This window comes from Protopterus annectens, chromosome 5.part1, assembly GCF_019279795.1.
Source record: "Protopterus annectens isolate FY-2018-M chromosome 5.part1, PAN1.0, whole genome shotgun sequence".
In the NCBI taxonomy this organism is placed as follows: Eukaryota; Metazoa; Chordata; order Ceratodontiformes; family Protopteridae; genus Protopterus; species Protopterus annectens.
In genome coordinates, this window is record NC_056736.1 from 544,341,373 (window position 1) to 544,351,021 (window position 9,649).

Below are 9,649 nucleotides of genomic sequence, written 5' to 3' on the forward strand. Positions count from 1 at the left end.
GATCAGGGACATCAACACTGATAGTAGATTGCATCGCCTGGATGGGGGGAGGGGTCTTATCAGTTCAGTATGGTAACATACATCCTCACTCCAGAGACCAGACAGCCATACATACACACACACACACACACACACACACACACACACACACACACACACACACACACACACACACACACCCACACACACACTGTGGCATTCACTATTGAATACACCTATGTCACGCACATACAGATACCTCACATGTGTGAGATACACGCCCCTGCCTATGTTCTGCTTTCTACATTGCAGTCTGTACAGATGTGTACACTAGTTTACAGAAGAGTAACAATTGAGATGTATTCCCCACCATATGTGACATATATGGACACACATGCAACCACACATTCCAGTACTGTGAATCAAAGACCTGCCTAGCGCATGATATGTATGATAGACTTACAGCAGTATTGCATGTGTTACAATGGGTACTGATGCTTCCTTTGGCAACAGTGCTGATATATGCACACGGGACGTCTTAACTGTTAACAGGTGTCAAGAGATTTACCTTCGGTGTCACTCTGACAGCTGTCTAAGTTGTGGGTTATGCCCTTAAATTAACTAAACCATTACTTACCAGTTACACAGGTTATTGTAGGACCGCTTGTGATACACCTGTGAGCTGTCCTCAGCAAACATCCATCTGCAAAGATGCCCCACCACTTAGCTATTTCCACACATCTGTCCATACCTGAGGTACATCTTTCTGCACATTCAGCATATCACCATATACAGTTGGCAATGTTGAGGCTGCATTGCAACTGCATGATGTACTAAGATACATGTCACCTGCATACATTAGCAACTGCACACACATGGTATCTGAATGCACACCACTACATGTACATGTGTGTAGGTCCTACAATCCTGTCATTTGGGCATATTTGTAGGCATTGCAATTGGTGGACATGTGTAATGACATACATGACACATGGACTGTTGTATGATATGATAGGTGTAATGGGTGACCGGTACAGAGGGAATGTTATCTTTGTCAACATGGATATCACACCTTATGTACTGTTAGCATTCAGCAGCCATGGACCTACATTCCATGTGCATGTGTGTAATGGCTGTAGCCACCTGTCTGCACAAAGGACAACAACAGCTATGCTATTTACATGTATGTTGTGTGTGTGTGTGTGTGTGGCATGTACATACCCAGGGCAGGTACATGTATGTCATATCCAAACATGAGGGTGTGTACTGGTGTACAGCAATAGTCATCTGCTAATGCTGTAAATAACCGAGGGCCCCTGGTATGTGTACAGCTGACCTGGTTACAGACAGTGGTATCATTGCATTGCATAACACATGATGCAACTGTGTCAGTACATGGGTACTCTCTACAGGTGATGTAGAACTTGGTACACTACAGAGCCTTCAGCCAGGTGTTCCTCACTGCACAGATGTCAGTACTCCTCATTGTTGGATCTACAGTGAGCAGCTGTGATTATGGACGCTGCACATCTAGCACTGGTTAGCATAAGCATACAATGCAGTTGTCCTCTAGGTGTCAGGGTGTTATCCTGTGTTTAGGACATTTGCCTTGGAATGGCACTATATGGGCGGATGCGACTTGGGTATTATCCTCACTCCCTTGAATCATGGATGCTTGTGATATGTGTCAAAGGCCTGTCTACTGTCAGTCATGTCATCCCAGAATGACAAACACTGGACAACCTTGTACTTACAGCAGGACATTGGCTCATTGTGTTGGTCAAGCAGTTGCCACTCCTAGCAAGGGTCATTGTGTTGGTCAAGCAGTTTCCTCTCCTGGCAAGACATCACTGCGAGTGGTGGTATTGTGCTTGGTATAGGATGGTATATCTAAGACAATGGACAGCAGCAGACTTTTTGTAAAAGACCGGTGTCAGATATATGTAGAGCAGCGTTCCTGCTAACAATGACAACTACTAACACCAGAGCCCATTACAATGTGTTCTTTACATCTAACTGTAATAGCATGGCCACTGTGGCCTTCTGTGTTTAGAATCAGAGTGCATCCCAGACAACCCTGTGCTACAAAGTGTATGAGCATGCCCAGTATAACCTTGTGTAGATAGACACATAGTGCATTCCAAACAGCCCTGTGCTACTAAGTGTGTGAGCATGCCCAGTGACACCTTGTGTCGGTTGTGTGCCTCTGTGTATGTGCATGGCCATTGTAACCCTGTATAGTGATAGTAGTCGTCCATTCCACAGATGGGCATACTCCAGGTCAGGATGGATTCCTACTTTAAACACACAGGTTCACAGGTATGTATATCTTAACTGCCAGCATCCCTATTGATGTCCGCATTCCTAGAAGGTCATAATGACAGCCTTGAAATGTGTAGTCTGTGTGGCGCGACTCGTAACTATGGAGTTATGTAATAGTGATCTGTAGATAGGCAGTTGTTCCGTTCCAACCACTGGTGTGTGTGTGTATTTTTGTTTCCGTCTGCCTGAGGACTGAATAATGCTTTTAGACTGCTCACACTCCATACAATTCTTATACCCACCTTTGGCAAGGCTGATGATGTCACCCACCTACAAATATACCTCTGGGAATGCTGTGTCCCAGTAATCACGGTAGCATGTTCTGTAACTGCGTAATGCTGTAGTGTAACAAAGTAGTTAGGTCGGTGTTCTAATCCCAGACTTGCCAAGTGTGTGTGTTTGTCCCCATCTGCCTGAGGACTGAATAATACTTTTAGACTGCTCACACTCCATACAATTCTTATACTCACCTTTGGCAAGGCTAATGATGTCACCCACCTACAAATACACCTCTGGGAGTGCTGTGTCCCAGTAAACTCTGTAGCGTGTTCTGTAACTGCATAATACTGTAGAGTAATAAAGTAGTTAGGTCGGTGTTCTAATCCCAGACTTGGTGTGTGTGTGTGTGTGTATATATGTGTTTGTCCCCGTCTGCCTGAGGACTGAATAATGCTTTTAGACTGCTCACACTCCATACAATTCTTATACCCACCTTTGGCAAGACTGATGATGTCACCCACCTACAAATACACCTCTGGGAGTGCTGTGTCCCAGTAATCTCGGTAGTGTGTTCTGTAACTGCGTAATGCTGTAATGTAATAAAGTAGTTAGGTCGGTGTTCTAATCCCAGACTTGCTGTGTGTGTGTATGTCTCCATCTGCCTGAGGACTGAATAATGCTTTTAGACTGCTTGCACTCCATATCATTCCTATACCCACCTTTGGCAAGGCTGATGATGTCACCCACCTAGAAATACACCTCTGGGAATGCTGTGTCCCAGTAATCTTGGTAGCGCATTCTGTAACTGTGTAATACTGTAGTGTAATAAAGTAGTTAGGTCGGTGTTATAATCCCAGACTTGTCATGTGTGTGTGTGTGTGTGTGTGTGTGTGTGTGTGTGTGTGTGTGTGTGTGTGTGTGTGTGTGTGTGTGTATGTGTGTGTGTGTGTGTGTGTGTGTGTTTGTCCCCATCTGCCTGAGGACTGAATAATGCTTTTAGACTGCTCACACTCCATACAATTCTTATATCCACCTTTGGCAAGGCTGATGATGTCACCCACCTACAAATACACCTCTGGGAATGCTGTGTCCTAGTAATCTCGATAGTGCGTTCTGTAACTGCATAATGCTGTAGTATATTAAAGTAGTTAGGTCGGTGTTCTAATCCCAGACTTGCTGTGTGTGTGTGTTTGTCCCCATCTGCCTGAGAACTGAATAATGCTTTTAGACTGCTCACATTCCATACCATTCTTATACCCACCTTTGGCAAGGCTGATGATGTCACCCACCTAGAAATGCACCTCTGGGAGTGCTGTGTCCCAGTAATCTCGGTAGCGTGTTCTGTAACTGTGTAATGCTGTAGTGTAATAAAGTAGTTATGTCAGTGTTCTAATCCCAGACTTGCGGTGTGTGTGTGTGTTTGTGTGTTTGTCCCCATCTGCCTGAGGACTGAATAATGCTTTTAGACTGCTCACACTCCAAACCATTCTTATACCCACCTTTGGCAAGGCTGATGATGTCACCCACCTAGAAATACACCTTTGGGAGTACTGTAACCCAGTAATCTGGGTAGACCGTTCTGTAACTGCGTAATGTTGTAATATGCTAAAGTACTTAGGTCGGTGTGCTAATCCCAGACATATCAAATGTGTGTGTGTGTGTGTGTGTGTGTGTGTGTGTGTGTGTGTCTGCTTGTGTGAGACAATTCCAGTGCTTTGTAGAGTATGCACTCTCTTTACAAATCACATGACCACCTTTGTCATTCCTGCTGTTGTCACCCACCTAGGTATACACCTGTAGGCATGCTGCAACCCAGTATTCACCGTAGTGCGTGCCCTAAAAGCGTATTGCTGCAGTGTAATATGGTAGGTAGGGGTTTGTATACAGGACATGGCAAGTGCGTGTTTGTCTGTCAGAGCCTGTGTAGAGGTGGCTGTGAGTGTCTTACCATTGGACATGTTGTGGAGCGGATTTTGTAGTTTTCCTATATGGTGTCCGTCTTATGACACATTGGCCACCTCATGAGGAGTACAGCTGTCAGTCAGCCATGGGACTGTGTTGGCAAGACACACCCCTACATCTGGCAAAAGGCCTGGTGAACAAAGTATGCAACCCTACTAGTACCGCACCCATGTGCCATGCACAAACAAACTTACCTAGGATATCCCGCTATGTTGCTAGTACCATGCACACTGATGACAGATAGTAGGCATGGTGTGAATGCAGTGGCCTGCAGAGGACATGGCAACCTGTACAGCTGTATAATAGGCACATATATGCGGACATTATGCCTTCAATATGTTCCACACTGGATGCCTGCAACATATATGGTGCCATCAACTGTGATTCACAGTGGCCATACAATGCTGTACACATGTGTCCTGTATGGACGCATGCCACTGACACCATGGAATACCTGTATCATACTATCAATGCAGGTGCAGGATTGACTTGCTCACTATAAGCAGGTTTCGCCACACCAGGCCAGTATAACAGGCTGTGTACACAACATGTGCCTGCCAAACCAGGTACACCTGTACATGTCACTGTAGAGTATTGTGGGACATGCACATCCCAGGCAATGTCCATGTGAAGGACTATCAAACACAGACATGGCATGCATTGCAAAGCTTTGGCCATACACATTGGTACCCAGGATGTCAGGGCAGATCATGCAGTACCCATCTGTGTGGAACATTGCAGACACTACACCCCTGCACTGCACACCGTTGTTGGGTGATGCGATCCAAGGATTACTCCTCACCTAGTCTTGTACAGCCATCTTGTACAGCCAACCACTACACACCCATGAAGCAATGCATACATGCATGCCAGTACTGGCACCTTATGTTTGCATGTGGGTTGTGATGCTCCCAATCATAGTCACTACCAGTATAACCCTCGTTGGCATACCAACAGATGTCAAACACTTTCACATGCCCTAGCCCATAGAACCTCCAGAACCTCCAGATATCCCCCGTGGTGCATGTAGTCCTGCGCATTACTGCAGTGTGGCAAACAAAGTAGTTAGGTTGTGTATTTGTGGCCCTGGCAAAGAGTGTCAATACGTGTCCATTAGAGAGTGTGGTTGTGGTGACAATGGAATCCGTTCACGTGGACAGCCATGTGTGCCACACCTAATGTATGTCTACTATATCTCTGTTGCAGATGTCACTCACCTACACACGTATATGCTCTTACAGCACAGCAACATGTCACCTTTGTGGCACATGTAGTAACGTCATGCATATGTAATAGTAATGACTAGTCAGTCAGGGGTTTGACCCCTGTGCTGTTAGGCGTGTGGCAGACAATGCTTAGGGTTAAATCTTCAAGCCCTTCCCTGGTGTACTTTGCTTGACCCACCCACACACTCTCTGGTGGATGTGAAGGAGTACACCTGCACAGCAGCAGCATGTGTATTGTAAGTGATGGACATGGTCAGGTGATGGCCTCTGCACCTATTGCAATCCTCCTGTAGCTGATTGCAAGTGGAACAGCTGTGATGGTGTTCCCATAGCCATCCGCATGATAAACACAGTACACTATCTAGGGAAATCATGTTGATATTTGGCCATGACAGTCGCTGTGAGTGGTACCTGGATGTAGTGTTCTGATATGGCATCACAGATGATATCTGGATGTACCTCAAACATTTTATACAGTGGGAAATAGCCTAAAGACAGGAGGGTGATGTGCCACACATGACTACAGCATGTAAGTGTAGCTATGCTGCATTGAGACTACTGCCTGTTTAACATGTGTGTGGTAATGGCTATTCCGCATGTTATAATACAGACATGACAGTACTCTGTTCATGAGGGACCCCCATCTGTAGGGCCATCTGTGAACTGGTCAGTGTGTGTGCAACCATTTGTTTCCTGTGTTAAACACTGAACGCACATCTGTGCACAGCAGAAGCATAGTGTGAGGATTGCAGACAGTACATGATGATAGGGATGTGTTACTGCCATCGCATCCCTGACTGGACATGTGTCACATGAGACAGTGGTATGACAGACACTGTCTGGGGTTCCCAGTGACAAGCCAATAATGGGCAATTGTTCATATCTGCGGTCACACGTCTACTACACATTGTACAGGTGGCATGCGGTATATATGCATGTGTTGTGCACCCTCTGCAAATGTATACCATCTGTTGTGTTGGGTTGATGGTGATATCTATGCATACTGTTGTAGGTAATCCTGTATGCTGTTGTGTTGGGTTGATGGTGATATCTATGCATACTGTTGTAGGTAATCCTGTATGCTGTTGTCTATCACTAAGCCATATGTGGGTTTAAACTGCAACACCATAGGCTGAATGGGTTGGGGGGTCCCGGCAGAACCTCCTGTCCCACTTCAGCTGACAATGGAACTGGGCAGTAGCACATCTGGGGCCCAGCCTTGGACATCAACCTCTGTTGGCTCTGCACCACCTTCTGGTGGTATCACCACTGAGGATGGAGCATGTCCCCCCTGGGAGCAGGACCAGACAGGTACATGTCTGCTGTCGTGCAGTCCTGGACATGTTGCGTTGGGGGCTCACTAAGGGGTTCTGAAGCCAGATACGCAAGCTCAAGGGCAGAGTGTCACATTTACTGGGTGATGCTGCCCCTCCCAGACAGCCCCCAGCACTGCCTCCTTTGCAGCTGTTTAGGTGCAGTGGCAGTTGCCCATGGCTGGGACCTCTGTCCCACTGTTCCCATGGGCTTGTGAATGCTGAACACCTATCCCCTCACGTGTCATATATCAACCCTGTATGCTGTCTTTTCTGTGATCCTACCCTATCTATCCTCCATGGCCATACCTACACTCCTTCCCCTACATCCAACCCTCACCTACAGAAACATAAGGCCGATCGGCTCCTAGGACAACATCTGCCCTATACATACCTGTCAATTTCACACATGTGCCCACTGGACACGTAACCCTTGTAATATGCATCACAGCATACTCCTATTATCCTCACCCCTGTCCCTCAGGCGCATGATCCAGGTATGCACATCACTCCTAAATGGTCCAGGTACATGTGATAAGGACAACCCCATTGTACACACAACACTACCAGTCCCTCTATGGTTACCCCATTTACCTTTATCATGATGATGATGTTGCACACAGCACCTTGCAAGAGTACTGTTCACAGATAATGATTGGACAGGTACTGTTGTGTTAATGTACATTACATACACAGAGTAATGTATATGGCCAATGTAGAACTGTTTGCGTGTATGAATGACACATGTCTGTCTGAGGGAGTCTTGAGATCACATAGAACAACACCACTACATAATACAGGCGTCGCTGGTGTTTCCTGTTTCATTCATTTGTAATGCTTTGTTGCCATATGGTATGTGCCTGATATATCTCTATATAAGTATGTACCTATATGCTGGGCATAAACACTCACATATACATCTACATGATGGGATACATTCCTATACATTCCAAGCATCCTACAAAAGGGCCTCATAGAAACAGACAACTGGTGCCAGAGCCATGGCCTCAAGCTAAATGCCAAAAAGTGTATAGTCATCCCCTTTGGCAAAAATAAAGTGTCCACAAATTACCACATAGGTGGTAATCCATTAAGTATGGAAGAAGTAATTAGGGACCTGGGGACCCAAGTTGATAGCAGTCTCTCATTTGACAACCACGTGGCCAAAGTGGTTAGAAAAACATTTTATATAGCCCACCTAATCATGAAGGGATTCACATCTAGATCAGGGGAGGTCATCGTGCCTCTTTACTCATCTCTCATCAAGCCCATAATTGAGTACAATGCCCCTTTTGGGATGTACCTTACCAGACACCTGCAGCAACTGGAAAGACCCCAAAAGTACCTCACCAAGAGGATCAAAGGGCTTAAACAGATGCCATATGCTGCCTGGTTAAAGAAACTCCAGCTCTACTCAGTGGCATACCGCCTGTTCAAAGGCGATCTGTGCCTGATGTATAAAGTCATGTCCAACCCGGAATTAATGGACATGCTGCACCTCAGAAAATCCAAATCCCATTGAGCTATGCGCTCGAGAAACTTGAACCACAGCATTGAAATAAATAGGACATGCTGGAGGAACAGATTCATAACCCAGAGGCTCCCTTCACTCTGGAATAAAATCCCAGTCCAGGTTAGGCAGAGTCCCTCATTGACTCTCTTCAAGAGGAATCTTGATGAGTGGATGGGAGATAGTAGGTTTACCCCGGGTATCACTTCTGTGTCACTGTTAGATAGAGGCACAGTATACTAACCTCGAAAAAGGGCATAGCAAAATTCATTTAAAATGGGTGGCGCAAGCCAAACACACTCTGGCTAGGCTTATAAATGCCCTAGGGCAGATAGCCTAGTATGAACCTATGAACCTATACTGTTGAATGACTGTGCTGTATGATATGTTTGTGGTACTGTCCGTTGTCTGTATATCTGCCATGGCGTATTGGTAATTCACATTAGCTGTATGTGCAGGGTCCTGGTTCCGACCCTTGCAGAGGACGTTTATTTGGTTGCAGGGAAGAACAAGGCCATTGGATACGGAGGGAGTAAGGCACATTAAAGCAGTTGGGAGCGGGTGTGTGTGGGTTTGTATGGTGTTAAGCACTGCTGACCTCTGGTTACAGCTTCTTACACTCGCTTAGCCTCTACATTGCTTTACCAGTGCAATACTCGCATACTGGTAGCCAAACACGCTTACACCTGCTCGCTCCTGCACTTGCAAATGCACCGACATTGGTGCTTGCATCTGTCACTCACACCCCTGGGTGGGAGCGAGGATCACAATATTACCTTGTGATGCCTATTACATTGGACTACATGACTACAAGTATCAGGAATGGCTGCCCATTAGGCGACGGCATGGCGTTCGACTGTATGGAATCAGTGGCCTGTCCAGTGAATTAATCATATTATTTGTGTGTTCCTCATACAATCTGCTCCCGTCTGGCTGATACATGGGAACCGAGACTCTTCAATACAGACAAGTAATTGGGTTTTGGGAGCCACATCCATCAGCCAAATCATGCTACCGCATAGCTATTATAGGTTTGCCACCTTTTCAATTGGCCAAGGTGGGACATTAGGGTTAACACCTGTCCCACGTTATGAGGGACAGTCCCTCTTTAGGCAGTT